Here is a 15,400-nt window from a genome sequence, read left to right on the forward strand (position 1 = left end):
TTTTCGCAGAGTGTTTGTTTGCATACTGTGCACTTTGGAAACTTGTAACGCATACGATTATAAGTCCAAATGACCCAACTGATCTTCACGTACTAGATGTGGTGGTTTGTACTGCGCCGAACCTTTGGATGACTTAGCTCTCAACTCATTTTCCAAATTGGAATTCCATTTTGTAGTCTTCGCTGTTGTGTCCATTTTGCACAGAACTTCAGCTGCATTTAAACGAAACTTAGCAGGACTCAATGCGCACGCATTGTGAACTCGCTTGGATAGAAGCCAAGAATTGCTGATAACCAAATCAACCAAATGCTAAAATAATAGACGAATTTAACATCTGTGACTTCGTACAGTTATTTTATCGCGAGCCATTATACTGTCGATCAAATCGACTCCACCCATATTAGAGTTGTATAGAGCACTGCAAATGGCCTATTTACCTGAAGGTGACATTATTCGCTCTGTCGTAGCGTTGAACTTTATCTTTGGAAATTTCCTGTGCAAAAGTCGATGCCAAGCAAATAACTTTATTGCCCACCTAGGCAGTAGTAGATATACCCATATCATAAAACAAAACCACATATTCAACTGAATAACCTTTTTGAAGTGAAAACTTCTTTAGAATCGTTGGGAGTGATTTGAGGAAAAGTGAAACGAAAAAAGCGACCAACTTGGCTACGAAGCGTTATATTATATGTTGATATAAAAGTAGCGACGAACTAAATAAAAATGACTTTTATTTTTTCTTGTGATTCGAACCAAGGATTTTGGATCGGAAGCTCACATTGTTAGTCGCTCGGCTACCGCGCCATGCTGTCGTCGCTGGCCTAAAAGTTATTTAGTTACGAAGCGTTATATTATATGTTGATATAAATAATTTTTGTGAGCGTGTAATTCTCAAAAGGTTTATTAGGTTTATTATTTAAAATGTATTGACTAGGTAGTGTGGTTATCAGCTTAACATCTGATAGATCCTCCATCGGAGGACAACAAATGTTAAACTGATTTTTGGAAATGGGCGGAGTGTTTTAGGGGCTTGCTCCTTCTCTGCCACGGGTTGACCCAGTATTGCAGTACCGCCGGGATTTCGGCTTTGAATAAATACAAGAAAAAATATACTAATACATTTAGCTTTGGTGGGAAGAGCCATAAATTTTTATATGAATACATGTAGACGAAAATGGAATTTTTTTTTTTTTTTGAAGTTTGCATTGTAGGACATTTCTGATTATTTATTGAAAACAGTTTTTTGGCTTTTCTATTTTTGGTTTAGATACTGAAAGTCAGTTTAAGTGAATCGGTATAAATATTTCGTACATTAATTTTTGTGAGCGTGTAATTCTCAAAAGGTTTATTAGAAAATCTATTGAAGTAGGTAGTGTGGTATCTGTTCCTATCAGCTTAACATCTGATAGATCCTCCATCGGAGGACAACAAATGTTAAACTAATTTTTGGAAATGGGCGGAGTGTTTTAGGGGCTTGCTCTCCACCTCTGCCACGGGTTGACCCGGTATTGCAGTACTGCCGGGATTTCAGCCTTGAATAAATACAAGAAGAAATATACTAATACATTTAGCTTTGGTGGGAAGAGACATAAATTTTTATATGAATACAAGTAGACAAAAATGGAAGAAATTTGTAAGTCTGTTTCTTCGGTCCGTTTGGGTATTTTTTTTGACAACATCGAAACCAAAGCATTTGTATCATATTTTATCTATCATAAGCCACTCGTATCATTTGTTGAAATTGAAAACATTGAGGATGAATAATGATAAAATGAAGAAAATAAAATATGAACTTTATAGCAATATTATAATGAACCTATAATTATCCCGCTCCTAATGCTGCTTTCGTCTTATTCTCTCTCAGTTTGTTTTACGGAAGGTTTCACTTCTATCAAGTCTAACCGTTAGACTGGTATTTTTTTTTTTTATAGTTTTTTGATCGGGCAATTTAGAATTTGGGATCCGATTTTTATTTATAGTTCCCAAGCTTAAAATTCATTCATTGGCAAGGTACTTTAGTAAGGATAAAAAGGTAAAATAGTTATCAAGAAGGAAATTTTTGTTTTTGGGTATATTTCTTGCCAGCTGAACCACAGCGTTCGAAGAAGCACCAAAATCTGGTTCGCTGGGGCATACTATGATATGTTTTCATCACCTGTATCCGGCTTAAATTGATAATAGAACCCTGATACTCCACTTAGAACCAATTTTTAGTATCCCCACTTATGGGGATTCTTGGAGATGTACCGTTTCAAGTGATAACGGGCTTTTGTTGAACATACCTGCTCATCTACACAAAGGAACTGCTCCATTGGAACTCTTTGAAAGTTTTTGTTTAAATCCGTAATTATTCGCCTTATTTTGAATAATCGGTCATGGTTAGGATGCGATACCGGCAATTAATTTCTATTATCGCTGAAGTGAATATATATCCATAATTGGCGCTTAAATTTCTGTTAGGTGTTTGGCCGAGCTCCTCCTCCTATTTGTGGTGCGCGTCTTGATGTTGTTCCACAAATGGAGGGATCTACAATTTTAAGCCGACTCCCAGCGGCAAATGGTATTTATGAGGGGCTTTTTGTTATGGCAGAAATACACTCGAAGGTTTGGCATTGACTGCTAAGAGGCGAGCACTATTAGAAGAGCCCTTTTTCTAAAATATTTACAATTAATTTATTAAGTAGTAAAAAACGTTCAATAAAAAATTTTTTGGTTAAACCTAATTTGCAGAATATGGTGTACGCTACCTTAATTCTTAAATACTATACACTATTTTCGTAAGATAATGTTGAACAATATATATAAATTAAATTAAGGGAGAAAAACTACTATAAAAGTCCTTATGAAAAAAACAAAAAAACAAGAGAAAGGGAAGTTATGTATATGTACAATGCAGATACATATTTGATGACTTAAACATGCTGAAGCAGATCTAATATTAATTGGTTATTAGAATAACTATATTACATTTTATCTTAAACTTATCATTAAGTTTTTCGATTCGTGAGAATATCATTTCTATTTGGTTTTTGTTGTGTAACCGTCTTGTGGAATAATCCCATGGTAAACTAAGCATCATTCTCAGAAGCTTATTTTGTTGTATTTGCAACGTCTTTATATGTGTTTTTGCACATGTTACCTATACAGGACATGCATAGAGCATAATTGATTGGAAAATTACTAAAATATTTAATGTTCATGCACGGAGGTTCGAACCTACGCACTCCCGAATGGTATCCACGCACCAATCCATACGGCTACGGCGGGCGCCCAAAGTGTGACATGGTGTTTTTAACCACACTAACACTTATGTCATCTGGTCCAGAGACAGCATGGTGTTTCATAAAAAGGCAAGTTGGTTTTCATCTAAAGGTTTTTTCAATAAGAGGTTTTACTCCCGTAAAAGATCAATGGTTTCGTTGCTTGTGTGGCACGTAGCGCCAACGTTGTCCAGATCAATACCATCCAATTCCGGACAATCCATTCACCGTAATTGTTGCTCCAGCTTCATTTTCGAAAAAGCAAGTTCCAATGACTCATCCGGACCATAAACCGCACCAAACAGTCACACGTTGAGGATAGAAGGGCTTTTCGACAATAACTCTTGGATTTTCTGAGCCCCAGATCCGACAATTTTGCTTGTTGATGAAGCCACCTCGGTGGAAATGGGCCTCATCACTCAAGATGATTTTTCGATGGAATTCCGGATCATTTTCATGCATTTCAACGCACCAATCAGCAAAGACACGACGTTGATGATGATCGGCGGCCGGCTTGAGCTCTTGTGTTAACTGGACTTTATAAGCCTTAAGACCCAAATCTTTATGCAAAATATGTGTAATGACGTTTGTGGAATGCCTAATTCCAAAGAACGACGAGGAATGGGCAAACCTGGGTTTTCTTCAACCCTTTCGGCTACAACAGCAATACTTTCGGGTGTTCTTGAGGGATGTGACGGGTTGTAGTCTTCACATCACTAACTTGTCCCAACAGCTCGAATTTATTCATCAATTTTTGTATTGCGGTCCGACAAGGTGCTTCATGATGACCCAAGAATGTTCGAGTTTTACGAACCGTTTCTGCCAAATTTTCCCCATTTTTACAGTGAATTTCAATAATTTCAATGCGTTGTTTAAGCGTGTATCGTCCCATTTTTATTAATGGTGTAGTTTCTACTTGTCAAATATCAAAAAATGGCAGCTTAAAAAATGACATCTACCGAAATAGCGGGCTATTTAAAATAACACCTGTTATTGAAAAGCACTTTTGCAGAAAATTATTATTTTTCCATGTTAGATTTGTTTTGCATTCGGACACTGGCTATATCCTCATTATCCGGATCTAGAAGGTTGTCATCACTACTCATTCGCAGAACTTCAAAATCTTACAAATTTCAGCGGAATTCAATCGCCTCGTGTACATTTTAGGTGAAAGAACTACGGCATTTTATTTCTGTGAAATGTACTGCAGAAGAAAAATCACTTATCATATAAAAATATATATATACTTCTCTTCTTCTTCTTGATTGACGCGGTAACCGCTTACGCGATTTTGGCCAAATTTAACAAAGAGCGCCAGTCGTTTCTTTCTCGTGCTAACCGCCGCCGATGGCAGGGTGGGCGGAGGTGTATATTCTGAACATCTGGGGATCTCCTTCAGTTTTCGGCTCCCCGACTACTGTAGTGTCTTTCAGGCTGAACTGATGGCAATAATGAAAGCCGTGACACTGGTACAGTGTGATACGATACCTGGAGATGATATCTACATTTTCACGGATAGCCAGGCGGCGATAAAATCCCTCACAAGACAGTCGATAACCTCCAAGGTAGCCATGAACTGCCGCGCATCTCTTAACGAGATGGCTGAGTCATTTCCCCTAATGGTAGCATGGGTTCCTGGCCATTGCGACATTGAGGGGAACTGCAGAGCCGATGAAATAGTGAAAATCGGTACCAAATTGACTGATGAGTACATAGATAACGATATAGGTATACCCTTGCAAGCATGCAGACAACGTATCCGCGAGGAAATTGTAAGAGTAGCGAATGAAAGATGGCATAACGAAGCCACTTGGAAAATAGCCCGACAGATGTGGCCGACTCTCAATGCTCACATGATTTCTGCAGAAGTTGTCTAGACGAGGAAGAGGAAGAGAGGATCCCGCACCTTCTGTGTCACTGTCCTGCTCTATCCAGACGTAGACTCGCCATTTTGAGCGGACATTTCTTCAACGAGCTAGAAGACCTCGGCTCTGTCGAAATTAAAGATCTTGCGAAATTTTCGAATAGCACACATTGGTTTCAGGAGGTATAGGGACTAGTTCCTCACGCGGCATCACGATGGGCCACGAGCCTGAGTGTGTCCTACAATGGACAACCGCTTCAACCTAACCTAACCTAACCGGCGCCAATTGGAAACACCAAGTGAAGCCAAGTCCTTCTCCACCTGATCTTTCCAAAGCAGAGGAGGTTCTCCTCTTCCTCTGCTACCACCAGCTGGTACCGCATCGAATACTTTCAAAGCCGGAACGTTTTTATCCATTCGGACAACATGACCCAGCCAACCTTGCCGCTGGATCTTTATTCGCTGCGCTATGTCTATGTCCTCGTAAAGCTCATCGTTCCATCGCCTGCGCTATTCGCCGTTGCCAACGTGCAAGGGTACAAAAATCTTCCGCAGAGTCTTTCTCTCAAACACTCCAAGCGTCGCTTCATCGGATGTTGTCATCGTCCAAGCTTCTGCGCCATACGTTAGGACGGGCATGATGAGAGCCTTGTAGAGCGTTAGTTTTGTTCGTCGAGAGAGGTCTTTACTGCTCAATTGCCTACTCAGTCCAAAGTAGCACTTGTTGGCAAGAGAGATTCTACGATGGATTTCAAGGCTGACATTGTTATCGGTGTTAACGCTGGTTCCTAAATACACGAAGTCATTTACAACCTCAAAACTTTAACTGTCAACAGTGACGTGGGTGCCGATACGCGAGTGCGCCGACTGTTTGTTTGAAGACAGGAGGTACTTCGTTTTGTCCTCGTTCACCACCAGACCCATTCGCTTGGAGAAGGCAGAACTAACAGCGCGGTTGTTAAGGCCGATGATGTCAATATCACGACACGACAACGAGTCACCTTGTCTGAAACCTCGTTTGGAATGAAACGGCTCGGAGAGGTCCTTCCCAATTCTGACGGCGCTGCTGGTGTTGAGCAACGTCATCTTGCATAGCCGTATTAGTTCTGTGGGGATACCAAATTCAGACATCGCATACTGTCGAATGCAGCTTTGATATCGACGAAAAGATGGTGTGTGCCGATTCTCCTTTCATGGGTCTTTTGAAAGATTTGGTGTATTGTGAATATTTGGTCGATGGTAGACTTTCCAGGTCTCGAGCCACACCGATAAGGTCCAATCAGTTGGTTGATGGTGGGCTTCAGCCTTTCACACAATACGCTCGCTATAACCTTATAGGCGATATTGAGAAGACTAATCCCGCGGTAAATGGCACAAATTGCAGGATCGCCCTTCTTATGGATTGGGCAGAGCACACTTAAATTCCAATCGGCAGGCATGCTTTCATCCGACCATATTCTGCATAGGAGCTGATGCATGCACCTTACCAGCTCCTCGCCGCCATGTTTGAATAGCTCAGCCGGCAGTCCGTCGGCGCCCGCGGCTTTGTTGTTCTTTAGCCGTGATATTGCTATTCTCACCTCGTCATGGTCGGGTAACGGAACGACAATTCCGTCGTCAACGATTGGGGTATCGGGATCTTCACATTCTCTATGACATGTGCAGCTGTCACCGTTTAACAGGTTCGAGAAGTGTTCCCTCCATAATATAAGATTGCTCTGTACGTCAGTCACCAGTTCGGCGTCTTTGTTCTTACTGAAAAACGCCCCGGTCTTAAAACCTTCTGTAAGCTGCCGAACTTTCTGGTAGAATTTTCGGGTGTTGTTCCTGTTGGCCAGCATCTTAAACTCCTCGTACTCACGTATTTCGGCCTCTAGTTTCTTCTTTCGGATAATACGTCTCTCTTCCTTTTTTAGGTCCTGGTAGCGATCCCACATGGCTCGCGTTGCGCCCGAACGCAGCGTGGCTCTATAGGCGGCATCCTTTCTTTCTGCGGCAGCATGACGTTCCTCGCCATACCAACTGTTTTTTCGGGGTCGCCGGAATCCGATTTCTTCTTTGGCGGCGGTACGTAGGGAACGAGAAATGTTGCTCTATTGCTCGTGCATGCCGGTTTGTTGGGCTGTGCTTTCTGAGAGCAGGAGTGAGAGTCGAGTTGAGAATCTTCTGGCTGTCTGTTGTGATTGCAGCTTTTCGATGTCGCACATTCTTTGCGTACGTAGATGTATATATGTTTTTTGCTTCACAGAGGCGGGTGCGCAGTTTGGCGGTTGCAAGGTAATGATCTGAGTCGATGTTGAGTCCTCGGATCGTACGTACATCTAATACACTAGAAGCGTGTCTTCCATCTATCACAACATGATCGATCTGGTTTCGCGTTTTTCGAGCAGGGGACAGCCAGGTAGCTTGGTGGATCTTTTTATGCTGGAATCTGGTGCTCCAGACTACCATGTTTCGTGCCCCCCGCGAAGTCGAACGGCCTCTGTCCGTTACCGGATGTTTCGTTGTGCAGGCTGAATTTTCCGACTGTGGGACCAAAAGTTCCCTCCTTGCCCACCCTGGCGTTAAAGTCGCAAAGCACGATTTTTATGTCGTGGCGGGGGCAGCGCTCATAGGAACGTTCCAGGCGCTCATAGAGGGAATCTTTGATCGCATCGTCCTTCTCTTCCGTCGGCACGTGGGCGCAAATTAGCTAGATGTTAAAAAATCGCGCTTTGATGCGGATTATTGCGAGACGCTCGTCCACTGGAGTGAACGACAGTGCTTGGCGACGAAGTCTCTCTCCCACAACAAATCCGACACCGAATTTGTGTCCCTTTACATGGCAGCTGTAGTAGACGTCGCAAGGTCCTATGGTTTTCTTGCCTTGCCCCGTCCATCGCATCTCTTGGATGGCAGTGATGTCAGCCTTTACTCTCACGAGGACATCAATCAGCCGTACAGAGGCACCTTCCCCATTAAGGGACCGGACATTCCAGGTGCATGCCCTCAAATCATATTCCTTATTTCGTTTGCAGGGGTCGTCATCAGTAAAGGTAGTTCTCATCCGAGGCTTTGTTGCTGTTTTCATTGGGGGCCTTTTTAAGTAGGGGGTCCGAGGCCCAGCGTACAACCAGCTATCCTAGAATGCTTCGCCTTCTCACGTTAGCTCACTTCCGAACGGGTGTTCGGAAGCTACCCAAAGGATACGTGGGCTAATCCCCGAAGTTGTGAGCTGCTTAAACCATATGCAGAAGAATCGTCCTGGCTACTCCCACTTGAATGGCGATCAGTAACTTTCCCCACTTGCGTGGACTTCTACACATGGAACCGTCCTATTATATATTACAATATATATACTTACTTTTATAAAAAAAATTTATTAAACGAGTTCTAGAAAACCTTAAAGAAACCGATTAAAAAACGAATGTAATGTAAATTTTTTGCAAGAGGAACTTTGTACCTGGGTCATATTTTAACACTTGAAGGTGTAGAGCACAACACAACAAAAGTTGATCAAATTCTAAAATTACAATTACCAAAAATATATTAAATCTTTTTCTAGTATATCTGGCTATTATCGGTAAATCATGAACAATTTTTTATTTTATTATTAAAAAAAAGGCGTTAAACTGAATACAAATGACTCGAGTTACATCTATTAATGAATTTGTGAGGATTAACAAAATAATAAGCGGCACGCTGGTACTTAACTATCCAGATTCTAATATACAATTTCGACAGATACAACTTGTGATGCTCTTGGTGCTGTTTTATAGCAAGGATGTGGGAAAGATCGGGAAAGAAATTATTCAACTGTTGAAAGAGATTTACTAGCTATTGTATGTTATTTTCGACCTTATTTGTATGGCAATAAATAGAAAACTCAATAGTTGATAGTCACCTTTATAAAGGTTTTTTGTCAAATTGCGGGGAAAGATGAGACCCAGATTACATCGTTTGTTAATTAAATTAAGCGTGTTCAATATTGCAGTCATTTGCATATATCAAGGGCCAACCGCCGTAGCCGTTTGTGTTCTTCGGTATTCGGGGTACTTTGGTTCGAATCTACGTGAAACACTAAAATTAAGAAAAAGTTTTTTCTAATAGCGGTCGAACTTCGGCAGGGAATAGCAAACCTCCTAGTGGATTTCTGCCATGAAAAACCTCCTCATAAACAAATATCCTCTATTTGCGGAGCAGCATCAATGCGCACACCACATATAGGAGGAGGAGCTCGGCCAAAAACCCAAAAAGATGTATATTGACAACGCGAGAATAAAGCTGCCTTGAATTACATGTGTTTGTAAGGCAGCGAGTAATAACCATACTCGCTAGTGGTGAATCTTACTGGATAAGTTTGTTGTTGCTTTCGTATGCAAATTTTCCGTCAAGTTAATCGAGCATAGAGATAGCGAGCGAGGAAATGACGAATAGAAGTGTCCTAATGTTATGAATCGAGCGGCAAGGAAAAGCGTGCAGATGGGTCTAAAACTAAAATTACTGGACATGCTTAACGGGGAGTGTGGTATTGTTGTCTCACAGGAAGCAGTGCATCAAACCACATTGCACCATCTTTATCAGCACGCGAGGAACCATTGCGATCTGCACAAAATGTAGAAAAACGCCTGTCTTTTGCTTTGAACCACATTTCCGAACCACAAGATTTTTGGAACAAAGTTACATTTTGCGACGAGACAAAGAAATGCTGTGTTACAACGATGGGCCGACTAGAGTATGGCGAAAGCCCTTGAACGCTTTACTAAATGAAAAAATAATTCCCCCGGTTAAATTTAAAGGAGTAGGAGTCTCGGTGTTTATTGATGGCACAGAGTGTTATTTGTTTTTGTTGCTTTAGTTATTGTTTTTCCACAGAATTTGAAGTTTTTTTATTAAATGCTGTGAATAAATATGAATCAGTACAAGAAAGAAGTCAAGGAGTGAATAACACATAAAGAGTGCTATTTTTTTCGACTGAAATAAAAAAATCGAATTTGTTTTCAATGTCAAATGTAACCAATTAAAAGGGCCATAAATTTAGTTTGGAAAATTACTTTTATTCAGTTCATAGTAAAAGATGAGTGAAAATAATATTTAATTTTTGTATCAATCAATTCACTTTTGCTCGATATGATCATCTTTTGCCTTCACTATGGCCTTGAGACAATCCAGAAACGAATCGCATTCTGCAGGTATTTTGGCCCACTCGCGAACAATGGCTTTTTTCAGAGCCTCGAGACTGCTGAATCTTTTAGTTCGGACTTTGCTCTTCAAAATGGCACAAAGAGAACAATCCATCGGATGCGCGTCTGGTGAGTTTAAAAGCCACTGCGTGGACGTTATGGAGTTCGGAACGTTGTTTTTAGTCATTCTTAGTTCACTCAAGCTTTGTGAGACGGGGCCGAGTCCTGTTTAAACGTCGATTTTCTGCAACCGAAATGTTTGTTTGCCCACGGCTTCAAAGCAACCTCCAGAATACCTTCCCAACAATATTTCACTTTTACCTTGATGCCAGGCTGATGAAAACGATTGGAGAGAGTCCATCTGCGATTACAGTAGTTCAAACCATTACCTGCGCCCGATGCTACGTACGAACGGTCGGTCAAATAAACACTATCGTTTTGGGAGTTTACGAATTGCTCAATGTGAAAAATTTTACCGATTTCGACCAAGCGAGGCAACTTCTTCGCTCTCTCAAGTCTGACCTGTTGCTGATTTAGTGTGAGATGAACCATTCCACGTGACGTTCCAGCCTTTTGATGACCACCTCCATCACGTTTCGCGATGCTACCAGCATCATTGCAACGAGTAATAGTGCGATAAACAAAAACTTTATTTACTTGAAGGTGGCTGAGCTCACGAACAATCGCTGGTTGTGATTTTCCAGCCAAATATAATTCAATCAAACTAATATGTGAAATCCATTACTGATTTTCTTTTTTCGCGCTTACTCTCAGCAAAATGCTCCCGTGCGCTTGTAAGCAACACTCTGGACTGTCATTTACCCATCTAACAGACAGCTGATGCCCGTGCGTGAGCTGCGGGAGCGGTCTGAAGTTGGTTACACTTCGAGTGCCGGACCGTGTATACATCGAGCTGTACGATCATCAGTACAAAATTTTCTAAAAAAAAATATTAGAATTATATAGAAAAATAAGTGCTATCAAATTTTGTTTTGTTGTTATCATGTCAAAGACATAGAATCGGAAGAAAAGGCTTATGGTTGCCCATGTTAATACCCGAGTTCATAAATGTCTTAAAAATGAAAGTAGTCACACTGGCAGTGCCGGACAAAAGTATAGGCAGAATAAGCTTTCCTCATTCATTTAAGGGACTACAACACTTCCGTAATGTTCTCCGTTTTCGTTTCAATTACATGTTATTCATCCTTTAATTCAATTTTTTTAATATTATATTTGTCATGAGAAAGGTGATATAATCTAAAATGTAAAAAATGTGTATAGCGGACGGATCAGTGAAAATTAGTGCGTTGTGTAAGATTTTTTCTCACAATGAGTCCAAAAGGAAAGGAAACCACAGAATCACAGCGTAATATAATAATATATTTACATAAAACAGGAAAGTCGCTTGCGAAGATCGTAGAAGAAGCCATTTCACGATTCGCACCATTGTTAACTGCTTCAAAGGGCAAACGAATTTCACAAGTTCGCAGCGAAGTGGTCGTCCGCGCAAATTAACAGACCGAGAGCGGACGCAAATTGTGCGAAAAGTGAAAAATGATTCGAAAATTACATCAACTCAGATCACGGCGGAGCTAAAACGAGATTTTGGCAAAGAAGTCCATGACAAAACATTTAGACGAGTACTGCATCAGGCTGGGTACAAAGCGTGTGTGGCTAAGCGCAAGCCCTTTAAATCTGCAACCAACCAGCCTCTTAGCTACTGGAACAATGCATTGTTTTCAGATGGAAGCAAATTTAATATATTTCGTTCAGACGGCCGCATAACTGTGTGGCGAAAACATAACACAGCTCACGCTGCAAAAAATCTAGCACCAAGTGTAAAGTACGGTGGTAGACGATTAATAGTTTCGGGTTGCATAACTGCTGCAGGTGTGGAGGACAAATCAGCAATAAAAGCAAATACCACTCTATTCCAACACTATCACAAAACGGTTTAACATTTTGCCTTTTCAATTTCTTGAGAATGTGTTGCGGGATTAGCTTCTTTTTATCGTTATCTCTGCTTTGCAATGATCACTTTGATGCTTTCGTTTTATCATTCAGTGACCACTTTTGCTTTATTCGACTTCAAATTTAAATATTGTGTTTTTAAAATGCCTTTCAAAAGATTATCTTTTGATATTACGCAATTATTATATTATAATTATTACTTGAGTAAAAGTGCTCAGAATGTTTTCAGTAACATGTCACATAGTTTATAATGTTATGAATCGAGCGATGAAGCGTTGTAGAACGCTTGATAATCCGAAAAGTATAGGGTTTTTCAGTAAGAGCGCTTCAACTTTTAAACTTTTTTGAGTAAAACACCAACGGTTTGACTTTTTTAACTAATTTTTTTTTTTATTATCGAGTTTGAACATATACATTTAAGTATGAAATTCGATTTATTTTGCATAACCACCGCGTGCACGTTTTACGAAGTCCAATCGTTGAACCCAATTTATATATAGATATAGATAAAGAATATTTTGAGAACACTTGCAAAGGATCTTAACGGGGAGTGTGGTATTGTTGTCCCTCAGGAAGCAGCGCATCAAACCACATTGCACCACAAATATAAATCTATATCAACACGCGAGGAACCATTGCTCTCTGCACCCAATATAGAAAAACGCCTGTCTTTTCCTTTGAACTACATTTCCGAACCAGAAGATTATTGGGACGACGTTATATTTCGCGTCGAGGCAAAGATAATGCTGTGTTACAAGAATGGGCCAACTATAGTATAGCGCCCTTGAAAGCTTTACAAAATCAAAATATAATATTGTATTACAGCTTGTAAAACCAGTTTATTGACAGTGACGAAATAGTGTGTTATTTGGTTTTGTTACTTTAGTTCTTGTTTTTTTTTTTGAAGTGAAAACTTCTTTAGAATCGTTGGGAGTGATTTGAGGAAAAGTGAAACGAAAAAGCGACCCTCTTGGCTACGAAGCGTTATCTTATATGTTGATATAAACGTAGCGACGAACTAAATAAAAATAACTTTTATTTTTTCTTGTGATCCGAACCAAGGATTTTGGATCGGAAGCTCACATTGCTAGTCGCTCGGCTACCCCGCCATGCTGTCATCGCTGGCCTAAAAGTTATTTAGTTACGAAGCGTTATATTATATGTTGATATAAATAATTTTTGTGAGCGTGTAATTCTCAAAAGGTTTATTAGAAAATCTATTGAAGTAGGTAGTGTGGTATCTGTTCGTATCAGCTTAACATCTGATAGATCCTCCGTCAGAGGACAACAAATGTTAAACTGATTTTTGGAAATGGGCGGAGTGTTTTAAGGGCTTGCTCCACCTCTGCCACGGGTTGACCCGGTATTGCAGTACCGCCGGGATTTCGGCCTTGAATAAATACAAGAAGAAATATACTAATACATTTAGCTTTGGTGGGAAGAGCCATAAATTTTTATATGAATACATGTAGACGAAAATTGAATTTGTTTTTTTTTTTGAAATTTGCATTGTAGGACATTTCTGATTATTTATTGAAAACAGTTTTTTGGTTTAGATACTGAAAGTCAGTTTAAGTGAATCGGTATAAATATTTCGTACATTACTTTTTATGAGCGTGTAATTCTCAAAAGGTTTATTAGAAAATCTATTGAACTAGGTAGTGTGGTATCTGTTCTCTTATCAGCTTAACATCTGATAGATCCTCCGTCGGAGGACAACAAATGTTAAACTAATTTTTGGAAATGGGCGGAGTGTTTTAAGGGCTTGCTCCACCTCTGCCACGGGTTGACCCGGTATTACAGTACCGCCGGGATTTCGGCCTTGAATAAATACAAGAAGAAATATACTAATACATTTAGCTTTGGTGGGAAGAGCCATAAATTTTTATATGAATACATGTAGACGAAAATGGAATTTGTTTTTTTTTTTTGAAATTTTGCATTGTAGGACATTTCTGATTATTTATTGAAAACAGTTTTTTGGTTTAGATACTGAAAGTCAGTTTAAGTGAATCGGTATAAATATTTCGTACATTAATTTTTGTGAGCGTGTAATTCTCAAAAGGTTTATTTGAAAATCTATTGAACTAGGTAGTGTGGTATCTGTCCTCTTATCAGCTTAACATCTGATAGATCCTCCGTCGGAGGACAACAAATGTTAAACTAATTTTTGGAAATGGGCGGAGTGTTTTAAGGGCTTGCTCCACCTCTGCCACGGGTTGACCCGGTATTACAGTACCGCCGGGATTTCGGCCTTGAATAAATACAAGAAGAAATATACTAATACATTTAGCTTTGGTGGGAAGAGCCATAAATTTTTATATGAATACATGTAGACGAAAATGGAATTTTTTTTTGAAGTGAAATTTGCATTGTAGGACATTTTTGATTATTTATTGAAAACAGTTTTTTTTTATTAAAATTGATTATAGAAGAAAATTGAATTTTTTCCAAGGTGAATTCATACACTAAGCTAAGTAAAACGTTTCGTAATTCAATTTTGTGTTGACAACCAAATGTACACGGCGGAAGAAAAAAATAGCAAATCAGCTGTGTTATTGCTACCACCTTCAAAAGATTCGCCTTGATTTTTCATATAAAAATTATACATATCATCACTTGTGACAACTGTACCCAGTCGGTCGACAGAGTGTGAATCATCTTTACATTCTGCAAGAATACCCCAACCTGCGCAGCGCACAGTAAAATCGACACAAAGCTGAGCGCAGAGCACAATCGTACAAACACACTAACGTACATACATACATATATACGCTCGAATACATTTTCTTACTGTGCTCAGCCAAGGCTGGTAGTCATGCACTGTGGCGATATGAACGCACAAATGCACATACACAGGCACGAACATGAAATCAAACAGCTCGCCGTGTTTAAGTGTTTCGGTATAAATATTTCGTACATTAATTTTTGTGAGCGTGTAATTCTCAAAAGGTTTATTAGAAAATGTAATGACAAGGTAGTTTGTTGGTTGTGTATGGTTATCGCTTCTCGGCCTTATGGCTAAGATCAAAGTGTTAAACTAATTTTTGGAAATGGGCGGAGTGCTTTAGGGGCTTTCTCCACCTCTGCCACGGGTTGGCCCGGTATTGCAGTACCGCTGGGATTTCGGCCTTGAATAA

The 15,400-nt window shown here is 40.0% G+C and overlaps 2 non-coding genes and 4 pseudogenes across 2 annotated transcripts; all 6 read left to right on the plus strand.

Annotated features, from left to right (window-relative positions):
• Positions 1–914: 914 nt before the first annotated feature.
• On the plus strand, positions 915–1,098 carry LOC129250988 (U2 spliceosomal RNA; annotated as a pseudogene).
• Positions 1,099–1,356: 258 nt separating this feature from the next.
• Positions 1,357–1,544, plus strand: LOC129251115 (U2 spliceosomal RNA; annotated as a pseudogene).
• Positions 1,545–13,473: 11,929 nt separating this feature from the next.
• LOC129250938 (U2 spliceosomal RNA) lies at positions 13,474–13,659 on the plus strand (annotated as a pseudogene).
• Positions 13,660–13,892: 233 nt separating this feature from the next.
• Positions 13,893–14,090, plus strand: LOC129250930 (U2 spliceosomal RNA). Its single transcript, XR_008582862.1, has one exon. It is a non-coding gene; the product is annotated as a U2 spliceosomal RNA (small nuclear RNA).
• A 236-nt stretch (positions 14,091–14,326) lies between these two features.
• Positions 14,327–14,523, plus strand: LOC129250932 (U2 spliceosomal RNA). The gene has a single exon (XR_008582864.1). It is a non-coding gene; the product is annotated as a U2 spliceosomal RNA (small nuclear RNA).
• Positions 14,524–15,261: 738 nt separating this feature from the next.
• Positions 15,262–15,400, plus strand: LOC129250994 (U2 spliceosomal RNA; annotated as a pseudogene).

Source organism: Anastrepha obliqua, chromosome 6 (genome assembly GCF_027943255.1).
Source record: "Anastrepha obliqua isolate idAnaObli1 chromosome 6, idAnaObli1_1.0, whole genome shotgun sequence".
Lineage (NCBI taxonomy): Eukaryota > Metazoa > Arthropoda > Insecta > Diptera > Tephritidae > Anastrepha > Anastrepha obliqua.